Source organism: Mugil cephalus, chromosome 2 (assembly GCF_022458985.1).
Source record: "Mugil cephalus isolate CIBA_MC_2020 chromosome 2, CIBA_Mcephalus_1.1, whole genome shotgun sequence".
NCBI lineage: Eukaryota > Metazoa > Chordata > Actinopteri > Mugiliformes > Mugilidae > Mugil > Mugil cephalus.
In genome coordinates, this window is record NC_061771.1 from 15,381,164 (window position 1) to 15,399,229 (window position 18,066).

The 18,066-nt window shown below is 40.5% G+C and overlaps 1 protein-coding gene across 2 annotated transcripts in view; it reads left to right on the plus strand.

Annotated features, from left to right (window-relative positions):
- gstcd (glutathione S-transferase, C-terminal domain containing) overlaps positions 1–18,066 on the plus strand; it is a 54,003-nt gene that overhangs the window by 8,153 nt on the left and 27,784 nt on the right. The window lies entirely within an intron of this gene.

Genomic DNA, 18,066 nt, shown 5'->3' on the forward strand with positions numbered 1-18,066 from the left:
CTCTCTGTGTGTCTTTGTCTCTGTTTCTGGGGCCTGTGTTGTTTTTCTCCTTATTAGCCAAATGTCTGCGTTGCAGCAGGCGCGGCATATGAGTGGTGTGGAAAATGGATGAAAAGGCGCACGTATACGCCTATTACGAATATTTAAATATTTTGTCTGTTCTCATCGTCGGGTAATGTGCTCGTTTCTTGCCCCCTTTCATTTTCGCTTGGGTACTTTCAAGTGGAAAATGGCGGCAAGCAGAGGTTTATTCCGCTCTGTGATTTCCTGGAAATGAAGGGCGTTTCATTATTGAGATGTGAATGGCATAAGTTGAGCTTTCTCTGTTTTCAGCTAACGTGCTTGTGCAGTTCTTCTTGTTTCCACTTCACCTTGCCATGTGAATTGTACATAATAGGTGCACTTTTAAAAGCACAGCTCCAAAGTTGTACAACACAAACACATTTTTAACATTTTCACATTGAAGATGGCTGCAAAGCTTTGGTTAATGGGACGTGGTGTTCCGGACTAGACTTGATCCATGCGCTTTATTTCTGATCTAAAGTTTTAATATTTACCACATTAATCATTGTATGTTAGCACTAAACCCAAAATACAACAATTAACCATTATTTTCTGGTATTTGAGTGTAACCCTACATCATTACCCCATTAAATATTCATTAGACAAGAGTCACAGTCATCCAAGTGATTGTAGTTCATCTTTTCCCCATTATGAATGTTAGCATTTCAGATATTTTAATTAATTACCAAAAATGTCAGAATGTCAACCTCATGATTGAGGAAAGTCATAGGATTGTCAGTGTCAGCAGAATACATTTTCGGGGGACTTGGATGTATGCGCAAAATTTCATGATATTTGGCGTGAGTGTGGCCCAAACTATGTATATGAATTGGTCATGGTATCGAGTAGGACTGGGCGTGTTGATCTAAATATCGATAGTGTTGATAACATAGCTGGTATCGGATTGAGGATGCAATTGATACTTTTGTTACAGTTTCTCTTCTATACGTCCAGCGAATTACTCGTCACAGAGTTCATGCGAGTGCAGCTCCTCTCCAAGTCTGTGAGCATCAGGAGCTTCTCCTTCCCGACCTGTAGCAAAAAGTGGGATATAGAGAGAGCTCGACACTCAAATCATAGCATCACAGCAGCATCGCACAGCTGGAACTGATGCTGCTATTGAAATGTGTCGGTGCTCGGAAGAGAAGACAATTACGTGGGATGCAGACTCACTTCTTTGGTGGAAAATGAATGAGCCAACATTTCCCTCTCTGAGCAGTTTTTATATGTATTATTACATTGTTGCTTTTGTTTGCTTATTTTGCTCCAATGACTTTATGTTTCATTGTTGTTGTGTAGTTTACATTGTTATATATTTTTGTGACATTGGTCCTTTTTGTTATTGTGCACTAATGACTTTTTTCTAAAACAATTGTGTGGAGTAAAAGGGAATTATTTAGATAGATGGATGCTTTATTTATCCCAAACTGGGAAATTTTACAGTTGCAGCAGCAGTGTACGGGCACTCACACCATACATCCTATATAACTGAGAAAAGAACTGTTATATAAGATGTATGGTGTGAGTGCCTGTACACTGCTGCTGCAACTGTCAAATTTTAAAATTTAAATTTTATCCTGTTAAATTGTTTAATATTATAATTAGTTAATGGAAACAGGTCTATTTGACTAAAATATTTCTCCTGTGCTTTTATCGTAATCACAATCAACTAACTAAAGGCAAAATTACTGAGTTATTAAATGATCACGACATTCAATTAAAACGTATCGGTATCAGTGATACTAGCCTTGTATTTACTTGGTATCTGATCGATACCAAAATTCCCAGTATCGCTCCGATACCCCAAGTATCGAGCAGTGATCGAGTGCTGACTAGTGATGTTCGATACCATCGATTTCCTTTCCGATCCGATACTGAGTAAAATTCAGGCTGGTATCTACGATACCGATCCAATACCGATACTTTGTGTAAATACATCCTAATGTGTCCGGCAAACCTAAAAAAACGTTGTGTATTTCACATCATGCCTTCATGAAGAATATAAGACATGAGAATAATTAATTTATTGAAATGAAATCCTCTTAAAGAAACACCGTGATGTCCTCTTCCTTCTCCTCATCATAAACACCTGAGGTGTTTTGTTGTGTCACCTCGAATGAGTGAGGTATCGAAAGTATTTGATTTCAGAAACGATTTCAGAGCATGAAGACCTGGTATCAGAAGTGTCAATGTTTCAGTATCGATCCACACATCACTAGTGCTGATTGAAAGCACGTGTCCAGCAGAACCTACTGTGGCTGAGACTTCATATTAAACTGCTTTGTCTATTCTGAACTTCTTTAAAAAGTTTGCGATGAAACATGGCGAATAGAAAGTAGATTCAATAATAATGAATAAAGGACTTTTTTTTTAGTATTAGTTTAAGAATATGGCATAAAACCAGTACTTTTACCTAACAGTCAAGTTTAAGGAAAAAAAGAACAAAACAAAACATGGCTTTGCTGTAATTGCTTTCACAAATATTGCTGCCAATTAATGTTGCTTCTTAATAATCTATTTCTATCCCAAACCTAAATCTACAATCTCCACCCTTAACTCCACTCGTCTAAACAGAAGAACTCTTGTTGACGTGGGCAGCGCGTCTGTTCTGAGAGCGTGGATCACGAAGATAGAGAGAGAGAGAGAGAGTACATTTTAGCCAGCACTCTTTTGCCAGCACTCTGCATGATAAACGGCACTGTTGATATCGCCTTCTGTGGTATGAGGCTGGTGGGTAGGTAGCCCCTGCGTTTTAGTGCCTTAATTAAAGAGGAGCAGAGACGAAAGGCAGACAAACTGTCCTGAACCCCAGCGCGTGGGCTTTCCCATCTATCTGCCGCTACAGTGTTACACAAATGGCTGCACACATGCCTACACGTACGGCACTACAGGGTAAATGGCAGCACTTTCCCCTTACATATGCATTAATAAATCCACGCTAGCAGAACTAATGCGTAACATACACCGGTCCGGTGCTTGAAAGCAGTCTTCCTCCTACGTAGTGGCCTACCTTCACGGTTTTGTCTGCAAGTGCTCTGAGTATTGTTTTTCCCGTGCACACCAGTGGCAAGAAGGCTAGTTTGCGCCGTGTCTTTTTTGCCAGTTGGGTTCAACAGTGGTGCGTCTAAGTTTTTGTATCGCCTCTTCAGGTAACCTTTCCTCGATGTGTTCCATTTTTATTAATCCAAAACGATTATTTCAAAAATTGCGGAGACGGACGAGCAGCTGGAATTAGTAAAGTAGAAATAACGCTGCTACCAAGCAAACCCATCACAGCTCTTGTGCGTTGCCGTGACGTGTAGTTACATTTGTGGGGAGGTGCACGTCCAGTTGCGGTCTGCGTAGGGTCTGGGCTACGGCATCAAACGCATCAGACTGCTGCATCTCTAAATAATATATATATGTATGTATGTATAAAGTCTTTAGAATCACATTTAACCACATGTGTAGCTTGTCTGAAAATTTCTGAGTTGTACTTACCAGAAATGGACACTGCATCTTTTCTATATGTAGGAACACTGCGTTAATTTCAGTTTCTATGGAGAAAGTGACAAAACAAGGCTTCAGACAGACTGTTGAATATGTAAAGGGAAAATAATTCAGGTATAAATAACAGCAGTCCTCGTTTTACCGTGATGTGATGCGATGAATTATGAGTTGACTTTTATGCGCTGCAGTGTGTAGAGATACATCGGTCTGGCAATTATTGGGCAAAATGATAATGGCATACTGTAGTCGAGATTAGTACGAGTCTGATTTTAAAACCCCTTATTTCAGCGGTAAACGTAAAACACGTTGTAAAAAATCCACTGAGCCGCCTGGAAACTCGAGTCTGGCCGATTTTCAAATTGAAAATGTGTTAGAAACCCGAACATGACTGTAAACACCCCAAAGCGCCCTTAAAACAGGATACTTTAACCTTGTGGCTGTTTTTCCATTTGAAATCCGTCGTGCTGGCTCGGAGCCAAAATAACAGCACACAAAGAAATAAATAAAATGTCACACTCTGAATTCTTTATGAGTGCGCCGCATTTTTTTCTGAGAGATATAGTGTACGTTACACCGGGTCGCAACAAATCCTACACTCTGACGCTCAGGAATGCTCCATATATATATATACACATATATATATATAGATATAGATATATACTGTAGAGAAACAATGGGAGCTCTGTGATTGAGAGGGTTTCATCCTCCTTGTGTAGAGGGCTCCTTCACTAACTGCGGTGAGGGTTGTCTGCAAACAGGTAAACAGCGGCGTGAATAGAGGGGCCATTGTGTCGAGCGGCCAACGTCTTGTCTCCAGCACTTCACTTAATAGAGGGAGGACGGGAGACAGCAAATAAAGCAGGATAGAATGATGGAGTGTGTGGCTGTGGGAGATTGAGATAGCACCGTGACAGCATGAGGAGAGACAAGAGTTATCAGGAGAAAACAAGGCTGGGGGAGAGAGGGGAGAGAGGGGAGAGGGGTGGAACAGACAATGAGGCATATAAAAAAGGAGGTCTGGTGAGGAAACCACATAGTTTTCATGCTTGAGACATGCTGCCGTTTGGCCCTTCAGGGCTGTTTTGGTACAAGGAGATGAGATGAGTTCCCTTGTCTTTGTCTTAGGTTACAAGAGTGTGACAGAAGTTGAGCTGCTGGAGTGCAGACCGGCTCCATTTGTCTTCCCTCTGCTTTGGCAGGAGCTGAGGCACATTCGACGTCTCCCAAACTCCACGAGGAGCACAACGGCAACTTAATCTTACTCTTACATCTCTAGAAATGTGTGTTTGTGATAATTGGTAAAAAAAAATAAAAAATCAGACTGGAGATGCCAGGCAGGTAGGCAAAGCTGAAGTTTTCAGTGTCCTTCCCGCCGGTAGAGTCTTCTGAGCGGTGAACAAGAACTAATTGAAGCATGTGTCTGTTATGTCTCCTTGTTATGTGGCGGAAAAAGACTTTTTGTTCTTCTCTAAACTCTAAACTGTCATCCATCATAAACCCGCAGTGACATTTTTTTTTTTTTTTTTAAGGCTGTGTGTGGGCAGCACAAACAAGCTAGAAACACAGCTCGCACAACTTTGACGTGGGGGCCTATTATCATTTAAAAAACTTGGCAGTTCTATTTACACGCCAGCTTTTATGGAGCATCGTGTTTCTGGCCGGTTGACGAATCTCACCCGCTCGTCTTTTGTTGTTGTTATTGACCTTCGCTGAGGGCTGAATAAAATATCTGATCTACCTGCTCCTCTCCCACCTCGTTGTGCGTCTCTTGTTTGTTGCCGGCCAGGTTGCGAGCAGGTCGAGAGCGCAGCGTGAAGCCGTAGGCTGCAAAAACCAAAAACCATTCTTGTCATGTAAGGTTGAGCCTTCTTGAGTATATACTGTTCATCGTATGTGGTTAACTTGCTTCCTGAAGTTTCCTGGCGTGCTGGGCTGCTGACGCTGGCTTTTTACGAGTTGATCTCTGCAGTAATGGCCATTCAGCAATATGACAGTCGCTGCGGTGTTAAGTGATTTCACAGGATCCAGAGGCAGCTTCCGAAACAGTGTTTGCAGCCGAGATGGAACTTCCTCCTCCTCCTTCGAGGACGTCTTTCTGCAACCTCCTCCTCTTTGTGATACGAATCCCAACAGAAGTATTAGAAGAAGTATGCGCATCGTAGGCTGCGGCCCACGCTCTTCACAGCTTTGCATGTTTGTTCTACTAAGTGCGTAGATCTAATGAACTGTTAAACATCTGTCATGTTTAGCCCCCAGATATCCTTCAGAAGCTTACCATATTAGTCTGGGAATATGAAGACATGTCTGTAGGATGCATCATAGACGGAATATCAATCCAGTAATAAATATTTAGTTATGTAGGTGGCTATACTCTGCTCTTTTTTGGCTGTTTTTATAATGTTTTTCCAACTTGTATTTAATAGACTGTTCTGGTGTTCCCTATTTTTAAATCTCTAAATGATAAATGGAGACAAATATAACTGGAATCAGTCCGCTCTTGTGTGCAAATGCTATAACCGCTGTCCTCTCTGTCAGCAGGAAGCTGCTCTGTTTTGAGAACAGCAATTTTTTTAAGAAAAAAAACAGAGCTGTTTTCTGTTCCTATTTCCTAAGTGTCGTCAGCATTCACTGAACTTGGGTGGGTCCCTGTCCACCAAAGATGGACCATAAAGCTTTGGCAAGTGTGGCTCATTATTTGGTACTTGAAAAAAAAATAAAATAATTTATTTATCTATTTTTTAACCACACACGACTTTTTGTTACTCGGACTCGCATTTACATTTGATGTCTTCTTTATGCTTTATGCTGACCAAGATGTCTGGTAGTCCTCTGTAGGAATCCTATTCATGCTATAATATAATATACATTGATCAGGCATAATATTATCATTGACCTGGTCTCCAGATTTGATCCTAAACTGGTCAAGAACTGGTGACCCCAAAGACCTCCACTAACAACATGCTGTTACCAGACACCACAGGACACTCTCAGAAGACACATGTCCATTCTCTGAGTCACAACTGTTTTGGAGGCACAAGGGAGACCTACACAATATTAGGAACGTGGTCATAATGTTTTCTGTGATCGGTGCATCATATCTCCACTCAAATATCCCGTCTGATTTACACCGCAGCTCTTTCTCCGTTGTCAGTGAGAGCACTCTCTCTCACTATTGGACCAATTTCAAGCGTTTTAGCCCCTACAAATCATTTAAAAAGATGGGAAAATTAGACAGAGGTTTAAAAATACTAAAATGAGCCTTCAAATAGGTAAAATGGGTTGTGATGCTAGGTTGATTTATTCCACTGTGAGAGCTGATCGACCGCCTGTAATGGGCGTGATTTTCCCTCAGGCGCGCCGTCTCGCTGCTGAATTTACGGGGAGGTAATTATCTACATTTGCGTAAAGTCCAGATTTGCGAATATTACTTGTGCATCCAAGATACCGACTGGATGCCCTACGGGCATTAACAGACAGTCGCTCATTTTAAAATAATGAAAATGAACAGTTTCGTCTTTGTAAAGGATGTCACGGACATCACAAAATACATTCATGGTAGTTGAAGGCTTTTACAGAATAACAGGATCAATTGTAGAAATCTGAAGCACTTGATATAAGTGCGTCAAACACACTGAAGCCATTTCACATCCAATATTAGTAAAAATAGAAATGTGATTGGTTGAAGAAAATTTCTCTCTGAATAAAACCATTTTATTCATCTTTTCACCTGTGGAGCGCTGCACTTAAGCCGTCCATCTGAACTGGGGGGACTGAACGGAGCCCTGCTGATGGACACTCAGCTGGCTTTGTTGTCAAACCCTTTTGAGGCGCATTACCACATCAGCTTAAGATTATGTTGACTGATTCACTCTACCTCTCTGCACCTTTTTTTTTCTTTTTCCTGCAACACATTAGTGTTGTGTGTTCACTATGAGCGACCAGGGCACAAGTAAGGCTCAGCGATACTGGGAATTTGGTATCGATCCTTTACCGAGTAAATACAGGCTACTAGTATCGCTGATACCAATACCAATGGTATTTTTCTTGAAGTGTCATGATCACTGAATCCCTTTTTAATTTTCCCTTTAGTCAGTTAATTATGATTATGATAAAATACAGGACAAACATTTAGGAAAATAAACATTTTTTTCTTAACTAATTACAATATGAAACAAATTAACAGTATGAAATTTAAATAATTCCCTTTTAGTACACTCAATTCTTTTAGAAAAAAAAAGTAATTCATGCAAAATAAGAAAAAGGAACAATGTAACAAAAATAGAACAACATAGCAACAATAGAAAATAAAGTCAGTAACAAAGTCAGCTGAGCGAAATAAGTAAATAAAAGCAACAATGTAATAATAAAAACAAAAGTTGCCCAGAGATGGAAAAGTTGTCTCGTTTAATTTTTACCACAGAAGTGATTCTACATCCTGTGTTGTTGTCTTCTCTTCCGAGTCCCAGTACCAACGCATGTCAATAACGGCTGCTGTGATGCTAGGATTCGACTATCAAACTCTGTCCATATCCATCCCCACCTTTTACCACAGGTGGGGATGGAGACGCCTTAGAGAGAAGCTGCACTTTTGCATGAACTCTGTGATGAATAATTTGTTGGACGTATAGAAGAGAAACTGCAACAAAAGTATCATCGTACTGGAATCAATCCAATACCAATATTGCCTTGGTATCGATACTGTTGATATTAAGCCTATAGGCACAAGTTAAGGCTTCGGCTGAATGAAGCCTTCCTGTCTGTAAAAAGGCGCTCACTTTCCTGGCGTCTGATTGACGGATGTAATGTAAATGTGGGCTTAGCACGTTGACTTTCTCTTAAGACACTCGGTGCGTCACACATCTCTCATGTAAATAAACCTGAATAAAACACTAATCATGAACTCTCTCCACTTTCCCAGCCCTAAATAAAAAGGTTGTGATCATGTCGGCTTCAAATACAAACAAACAAACAAACAAAAAAAAAATCCAGCTCTCCAAGTTTCTTGTAATGAATGAAATATTCCACCCGAGCATCTTACAGAGCGATTGATCTGAGCATCTTAAAGCTGCTGTGCAAGATTAGTAGGATTTGCAACCGTTCCCCAAAAGCAAATGTGTTGACAAACCTTGAATCTGAGGATCTTTTCACACGCATCCTCCTTGAGACAGACAGCTGATTTTTTTTTCTCTTTTCATTACTGGGAAAAAGACTTGACAGCCACACTAGTGCCCCTGTCAGGTGGTATTTAGGCACGGTGGCGCCTGTGACCAGACTAACATGACATTGCCGTGGTGGGTTCAGAATTCGAATTAGCATGAAGCACAAAGTGCAACTGACACTCGAGGTGAATTTGAGCAGTTTTTTTTCCTTTGAGGGGCGGAGGGGTGAGCAGGTTTGCAGGTTGAGCCGTCATTGCATGTGTAACAACAGGTAAATTAGCTTTTACTACAAGTCGGAGAGTTCTCTTTAGGAACGCAAATACATGTTTTTGTGATTTAAAAATGTTTTTATTGTTGGGAGTTGGTGACGACATCTGTTTGCACTCAGTGCATTTGGTTAGCACTTCATTCCCCTGGGCTTATGGCTCCAAACAGCAGGCTGTGACTCCCAAATCACTCCTCTCATTCTCAATTAATTGAACTCATTAGAGCCTTTAAATTGGAGATTTAAAGATACGCAGTAAACACAGGACTCAGCACAACAGGCAGCCAGCTTTGTTACTCCCAATTAGAGGGATAATTGGCACTTTATTTCTACAATTCAAGTTCAAACACATCTAGACTCCCTGGAGGGTTACCACGGAGTTTCACTATTTGCAGCGATGTTGAGCTGGGCCCATTGCAATGCAGAGCCACTGGCTGCCTACATGATGAGCTCCTTGGAAATGTCATATCATGAATATTCATTTGTTTCCTTAGCCTTGTTTTGTTCCATAATCTCCGGTGAGGCATTGCGGCGCGCGTGCGGAGCAGGAATGACGGTTTGTCTAACCCTCAGCCAGCTTTCTGCGAGTGCTGGATTACACAGTGTTTCTTACGCCGTTTCAGCGCAGTCATAATTAATTACTGATCAGTGCTTTCAGCCCTGAGCAGAATGTAGAACCAAATCTTTTCTCCACAGGCCTTTGCTTTGGAGCACCGCTCAACACGTCTTGTCTCGTTGTCGATAATGACATTTGAAGAGTGCAACTCATTGAATGTATTAACTTTTCTGCTCCTGGAAAAAAAGTTTTCTTTAATTTTTAGGCACAAAAAACACTTTGAAGAGCCACTGAAATGCATCTGGTTGATATTTTTTGACACTTTGTTGAATGCACCTCTTAAATTTTGACAAGTTACAAATATATAAGTTATGCATAGATTAGATTTGACATAATCGTACATAAGTCCCACTTCAGGAAATTATTTTCGCCTATTTAAAGGCCGTCAGGTGTCACGTATCCATTACTTTTCACTGGGGTATACACGTGGGGTATACACTTGCAACAACATAAGGTGCACTATATATGAAAACTAACGTACTGCAGTATAACCAGCCTGCACTAAATTCCCCTTCATGACTGTTAGAATTATTTTTACTATTACTCTGAGATAGGCTGGTTTCATATAAATAACATTTACTTAAGCGTGGCTGCAGTAGCCTGAACACAAAGATGACATCTTTAAAACTAATATTATGAGAAATTGGACTTGACTATTAACATATTAGAGTGTAACCACTTCATATTTTCTATTATTTCAGCAACCCGCTAAATTAATCAGAGCGCTAGATGTTGCAGCTATTTGGAATAAATTACATTGGAATTATTGTGTTTTCTTAATGTATCGTAAGTTTAGCGTTATTGCATTGATTTCTCTTGATGAGATTTATCAAGAGTGTTGGAGTGAGGGAGAGAGGGTTGATGACAAAGACTCAGCCAGGTTGGTGAGCTGCCAGGGCCACTCAAAAATGCAATTTTTTGTTAGCTTCTCTACGGTTTCTCATGAATAAGAAAGGATATACAGCAAGGCTTATTTGAAATATAACGTACTATGGCTAGAAGAAAGTGTTTCCATTAATAAAGCGATTGTGCATCAACAAACATTTTTACTTCACTGCTGATTTACAAGCAACGAGATTCAACTGGAGACGAATCTCCACTCGGTTCACCTATTTGAAGCTCCAATCCTCATATCAGCGTTGAAGGATTATCTTATTTTATCTTATGTTACCTGTCCTCTCTTACACCAATTCACTGGCTCAGATTAAGCTGCCACAGAGTTTAAACGATGGAAATGAGGCGGTCATTGATCAGTTACATTTACTCTGCTATTATTCCTAGACACCTTTTAATTGTATGAGATACTTCCTGACGGTTCATTATTTGTCTCTCCTCGGCCTCTACTGCTTCACTAAGGAGAGCATAAACACACACACGGCAAAACATTAGGTACGGCATTCAAAATAAAAGCATTGCTCTTTCATGATTATAATTATGTTTAGTCTGTGACGACACAGCATTGGATTTGGATTTAGTTTGTGGTGCTGTTAAACTGGATTGAACTGTTATTTAGCTTATCCCACTGACTAAGATGATGATGACAAAATAATATAAACATGTGTCGGTATGATACAATTCAATGTTACTACAAACCACAGCTTATTCAGCTGGCAAATCATCCCAACCCGGTGCAAGACTGAACACTTTAGACGCTCCTTTGTGCCCGCTGACAGCAGACGGCTCTGATCCCACTGAACTGATATGTAGCCATTTTTATAGTCACTTTATCCACAAAGGTTGTCACTTTGCTCTTGTGCACTTTGTTCTTGTTGACTTGTGTTTGTTCTATCTAATGGCTTTTTGGTTGCCTGCTCTCTGTGTCCTGTTTCATTTCTTTTTTGGTCACTGCTGTATTTTCTCTTGACTTGTGCTGCGGTAGCATTTGAATTTCTACAATGGGGATCAATAAAGGATTATCTTATATTATCTTATCTTATCTTAGCTTCTAAAATGAAAACTCATTTGAATCAGCAGCTGTTATTTTCTGTTATTTTAAACATTTTTTTTTCATTTAATGCAGGACAAATATGAGAATGTGTTTGTTTTCACTACTGTAACTAACGAAATGGTAACTGTGTGTATTTTTAAGTTACTGTTACAAACTCCAGCAAACTAAAGCATTTTATGTTGAGTCAATGAATTATTTCGAACATTTCAAACATAAAATATGTAACCATTTCTAAATACAAAAGAAAGGAATAATGATTATAAACAAAAACAAACAAAAGGAAGAAGTAAACACTTTTGTTTTACTCTTTTAATCTTAAAGTCAACTATTCCTTTTCTCCCCCCATTTATACTGAACTCACTGGAGTTACCCACGTTGTCGGCGACACCTCAAAGAAAACTGCTCTACATTTTTTACTACAGCCTGTATGGAGAGAACTATAATAGATGATGTGTTATATTTGGCTTGAAATGCACCGTTAATGTAGCAGGGACCCTCCCCGGTGCCTGCATCTAATTTGGCTCCAAGCATGGCGGTGTATGAACGTTGGCTTGTACATCTCAGTTGTCTCGTTGTCAGTGGAGTTTTCCCTCACGTATTTTACACCCTCATGGTGCTGGCTTACACTCGCATGCGGGTGTGTTATCATTGGTGTGTGTGTGTTTTGTCTCCTGTGTCTGCAGATCATTTAACAGCAGACATAAATCACGGTCGTTACAGGGGCCTCCATCGCCTTTTGTGATAATTATAGTCCTCTCAAAAATAGAAATGTGCTTATAAGTGGCTGATAACATTTAGACAGTTACAAGCTTATCCTGTTGTCAACATGTCATATTGAGTTAATTGAGTCACATCGGTTTATATTTTTGTGAAGTGGTAACAGTTAATAATAATAATGAGCACTTTTAAAATTACAAAGTCCTAAGCAATGACACAAAAAATTGCAGTTTTATAAACGGGCACATAAGAAAAGTTTGTTTTATGGAGCTCACAGAGTCAGCAGATCAGCTGTGAGGCTCTGGTTGTGAAAGCCCCCTTCACTTTTGTTTTTATTCGGCTTGGTCCCTGGGACAGACTGAAGACCTCTGTCCAAGGATCTCAAGGTATATGGTTCTGGTTAAAAGCATGGCCGTTGAATTCTTGTACTGTCTAAAGTTGGGAGATTGCTTTATTTTTCTTTAAGTAAAAAGACTGTTACAATAATCCAGTAAATAGTCTCTGTGTCTTAATGTATAAAAAGGGTCGGATTTTGAAAAGGTCTCTGAGATGGTGAAAACAAGGACTGGATGACTTCATTTGGGTGGAAATAGTTTGCAGGATTTCAGTCTGGTCCAAGTTCTGTTGCAGGAAGTTGTTACACAACCATTTTTTTTCATCATGGAGGCAGTTGCTTAATACACTCAAGGTTCCCAAGTCTGAGGTGTTAACAGGCAGTTGGAGATTTGAGTGTCATCTACTTGAAAATGGAGTGAGACACCATCTCGGGGAGTCTCGTGTTCAAGAAGAAGTTTGTACAAAGAAAATGGTCCTAAAACCGACCCTTGAGGCACACCATACATCATATTACAGACAGGTGATTTATAATTATTCACAGAAACATAAAATGTCCTGTTTACAAGGACAGGCCGTTGAGGGGTTTTCTCTGCTATTCCCACTGGCCAGGTTTAACATTGCAGTGCATGATGAGGTTTTTATTATGCAGGTGGTTCAGGAAGACAGAATAATAATTCAACTAAATCCTTCTCTCATTATCCAAAGGGCACGTGTTGTGTTTGTGGCCAATGTGCAGTCCCTTGATTCTTGTCCTACTTCCCTAAATAAGAATATGAGTGCTACGCCAAGACATTCTTAGATTATAATGAGGCAAATTATACATTGAGCCAAAGCGTATACTTCATATCACTAAAATGTTGAAGTTACAAATTCCCTGCACACATCAGTCTGTCAAGACTCCACAAGCTCCAAGAGCTTATGAAGTCTTGAGTCAAATGGAGAATCTTTTTATTTTTCTCAGTAGCTTTGACAACCCAACATTTCTACAGGAAAACCAGGAGGACGATACTAGCTGGTCAAAGTAGCCTGTATTTATACTTGCACTCCAAGGCTAGGGCTAAAAGCCACATTGGCTGAAAGATTTAACAAAGGTGGCAGGCCAAAAGACGTTGACGCGGCCCTCCACAGATGCCAGCATTGTGCCACTTACTCCCTGACTTTGACAGCTCTCGCAGAGAACAGAGAGCAGAGAGTGTGCACTGAATAAAAACCAACCACTTACCTTAAAATAACAATTGTGGGGGAATCGTTTCATGATACAAAACAGGAAGGAGAGGTGGATTTCTGCATTTTATAAACTATACATTAAGAGTCTTTCCCACATACATGGTGTTTGAAGTATTTCTTGTGTACTGTAACTGTAACTGTAACCGTCATTCCACATGGTGGCCCTTTATTTACAGCAGGGCATTTCCAATAAGTAACATAAAACGACTGATGTCTCTTCTGTTGTTACCCAGGGTTTTGCACATTGCATTGGTCACGCAAACAAGTGTTTGTTATTTTATCACCATTTCAGTGTCTCGAACAGTCAGGCTCGGGGTATATCTTGTACTTTAGTGTGCCCTGAAGGCAGTTTTGAAGCTTGCATGTGTGTGTAAAGGTTCTTAGTCATCCAGGTCATGGTAGGTGGTATATCCAAAAAAACAAAACAAAAAAAACAAACAAAGCAGAAACAAGGGGATTTGTTTCCCTTGAACTGGACTTTCTTGAAGAGAAAACTCATCCAGATAACTTCAGTTAGTCCATGACTGGTGGTGAGGTATTTGTTTTTTTTTGGTAGATGGGCAGTGACTTAAAGTCACATAACTAGGATTCAGTGCTGCCAGATATTACACTGAGAATAAATAAAGTAGTTTTTGCAAGCCTCCATGTTTAATCCTTAGGTTACTGCGGTTCCATGCAAATAGAATATCATTCATTTTAAATGCACTGTCCTAGCGTGTGATTTTCTTTTGCAAGTTATTTTAGTACATCGGCTTGGGCCAAAATATGATAATTTTAAACCAATAGTGCGATATTTCTTCATTTCCCATCTGGCAACACTGCTAGGATCTGTAATGAGTAGATATTTACCTGTAATCAGAGGAATCTGTTCTGATCTAGTTTTCCTTCCACAATGAATGGAACAGTTAATGACCAGAGTCTCTACTGTGAAGGCGTGGATGGGGTGAAAATGTATATAGACTGAGGTTAAGACTGTGCTGTGAACTGATGTTGGATAATGTGGGTTCCAATTATACATCCTGGCTGACATTCTGTATAAATATAAACTGTGCAAAATCTTCTTTTTACGTGTGGGCATGGTTTACCAATACATCAGCCTGTGGGTAGCCTTGGGCTGTTCGTTCCTTACCTGAGTTGAGCTGTGAATGTGCTGGTGCGCTTCACAGCAGCTTACTCATTTGACCAACAATTCCTTTCTCTGCCCATGGCAAACACAGCTTCGCTGACAGGACGGATCGATTCCACACTACCCAAGTTTTAAAGCAGGGGAATGGAAAGAGAGTTCCTTTTTCTTTGCTGCTTCCACTTCAAACATTGTGGTCAATGGTATTCGGGAGACAGACTGCACATTAACATGTCGTCCATGTAATGAATGGCAGCCAGAACGAGGGTGGTCGGTTTCTGTTACTACAGGCAAAATGTAATATTATCTCCGTTGAAGTCATTGAAGTGAAAAGAAATTGCGGCAACGTGTTGCTCAGTTTATCTTTGTTTGTATGAGGGAAGAAGCTGTATTGCTGTAATAAATTTGTGAAGCCCAATGAACTGACGCAAGGTCAGAAAATCTCTGCGGGGTCACAGTTTATTTCACGGCTCTGTAATTTCCTAGAAAGTTTATTGGGAAGATTTGTATAAATTTGACCAAACAGCTATTTTTGACTGAAAACCCAAAATGGTCACTGAAGTGAATTCCCACACGTGGCAGGTCTTTCACTTCTATTGAGTTAATCAGCAAACCATTTTAGCTAAGCCAGCATGAATTCAGATTTCTATCGTAATCGTTTACGTCAAGCACGTGTTGACGCGATGCCTTGCCCATCTGTAACATTAATGTCAGCGAAGGAACGCCTCCGGAGGAGCAAAGTTGACATCTCGGGTTATTTGTGTGCTCGCTCTGAAGCAAAACACTGCAAACAAATTAGGTATGTGCTGTGACCTGTGAGAGGGACCCTGGGAGTTCCATAATTATGCAGACCTCTCCCCTGCAGCTACGTCTGGTCATGTTTTGACAGTCATTCCAAAGCTGCTGCTGAAGGATGCACAGTGAGAAGCCTTTTTTTTTTTTCCACATGTTTGTCTTCATTACCTTTCATTTCACTTGTCATCAAGTCTTACGCAAATACACTTTCAGTGACTGCTGTTGTTAAAGAAAACTCTTTCCGCCCTCCTGATAGCTTGACGACAATTGAAGCTTTCAGTGTTGTGAAGGTGTTTTTTCTTTTTCAATCCAACAAGGTTATATTTAGTACTTGCTGCACAGCTTCTGCAAATCACAGTCTTGCACAGTTGCGTTAAAATAAGTTTGAAGTAACAAGAGTGTGCAAAATTAAATTATTTTGATGGTGATACTATGACGAGGTGTGCGAGGCTAGGGCTCTAGTTGTGTCTAGATGTTGGTGTTGGTGGAGCAGAGTTAAGGTGCTTTTAGAGTACTGCAGGGCCTTGACGCAGAGTCATACAAATATGTGTATCTCCAAACCTCCTCAGTTAACCTTACAGTCTTTACTGATCCAAAACCAAATAAATATGTGCACCGCAGAGATGGAGAAGCAGCTGGAAATACTAGAGCAGAAAGATGCTACTACCAAGCAGACAAATCACAGCTCTTGCGGTCTGTGTCGCTACAGCGTGTGTAGGGACATCGAGAACCGGTTCTAACTGGTTCAGTTCATCGACATCATTAGCCTTCATGCTAATCGATTGCTCTTATCGACTTTTCGTGACGAATCTTTATGTGCCAGTCCAGATGGTGGCGGTAATGCACCTAAATGTTGTTTGCAAACTGTCATAAAATGCAAGAAGAAGAATCGTTACGTCGAAGCGCGTCATTCACATCATGTGACACTCACGTGACGAAAGAGGGAGACACGATGGCAGATGATGGAGAGACTGAAACGGTGTCTTCACGTCTCCAGAGACGACTGTAACAGGGCAACGTGCAATTTATGCGGCACCGCAATTTCAAGCAAGGGCGAAAGCACCACCAACATGGTGAAGCATTTGTCGACAATGCACGGCATTAAATACAGAGAGTGCCATGTGTTCGACAATCTTGGTCAACAACTGCAGCTGCCTCTAAGTCTCAGCAGAGCAGCGCTAGTGAGGATCCAGTGACCAATTTCCTTTTTGTTTTCTAACTCAAGCTCTTATCTCTTGTTTAGAAACTCAATAAAACTGCTGCTGTTTACACAAAATCACACATTTTCTAAGCCAAAAATTCACAGGAGGAATTGATAACGGTGTTGGTATCAATAAAATCTCATCAATGCCCATCCCTAACCGTGTATTTACATTTCTTGGGAGGTGCGCATCAGTTACGGCGCTAGGCTCTTCGAAGGCCCTGCCAACTTAACGCCGAAGTATAAACCGCCCATTAGGCTGACGGACACTTTGAGAGGCATCGGCTAATCAGGATAAGGTGGAGATGAGAGGAGGACGGCTACACAATGGACGTCTGAAAGACAGAGTGACAGGGCTACAATACATTTAAAGAATGGGGACTGGTTGGCTCAGAGCACTTGTGCATGTTAAACCCCGGTTTCCTTCCGCCTTACATTACTTCCACCGTTGTATCTTAATGCCCCACGTTTAAATGATCAGATTACTTTGCCATGTCGGCTGTTTTTACCGAACTTGGAAATCCAATTTTAATTACTCTGCACCTGCCACCTGGAACAACAAGCACCAGACCTGTCTTTTGTGTTTCTTTTTATCTTTAGGGCAAGGTGAGGTACTCATTTTGATCTCATTGTACCTGCAGCTGTCCTTGTTTCTGGTTCATTTTTGGTTTTAATTAAAGCGTTCTGTTTACTAATTATTTCAGGATTTTACTTTACTAATTTAAAATTTGATTTTTGTGTTGTTGTTTGTGTGCCTGCATCGTGAATGACGCCGTCACCTGGATGCGTCTCCAAAATGAAATAGTGGAATTCAGATGAAAATTTAACAGAAACATAGATCATCGACCAATAGTGGAGATTTTGACATTGAAAGCCGAGTGTGACTGCCTGCTGGATTTACCCGTGGATTTTTTTTTTTTTACCCTGCAACTGGCAACCTCTCCAGGGTGTAGCTCTTGTACATTTCCAGGTGGAATAAGCTGCCCTCCCTCTAACGAATAAGCGGGAATGAGGAGGTATTTTCAGTGCTGGAAAACGGGTATTAATTTAGACCTCCCCTCTGTTATTAATTACCAGCATTCCACACTCTAAAAGATGTGCCAAAGATCATTTCCTCATTCATTAGT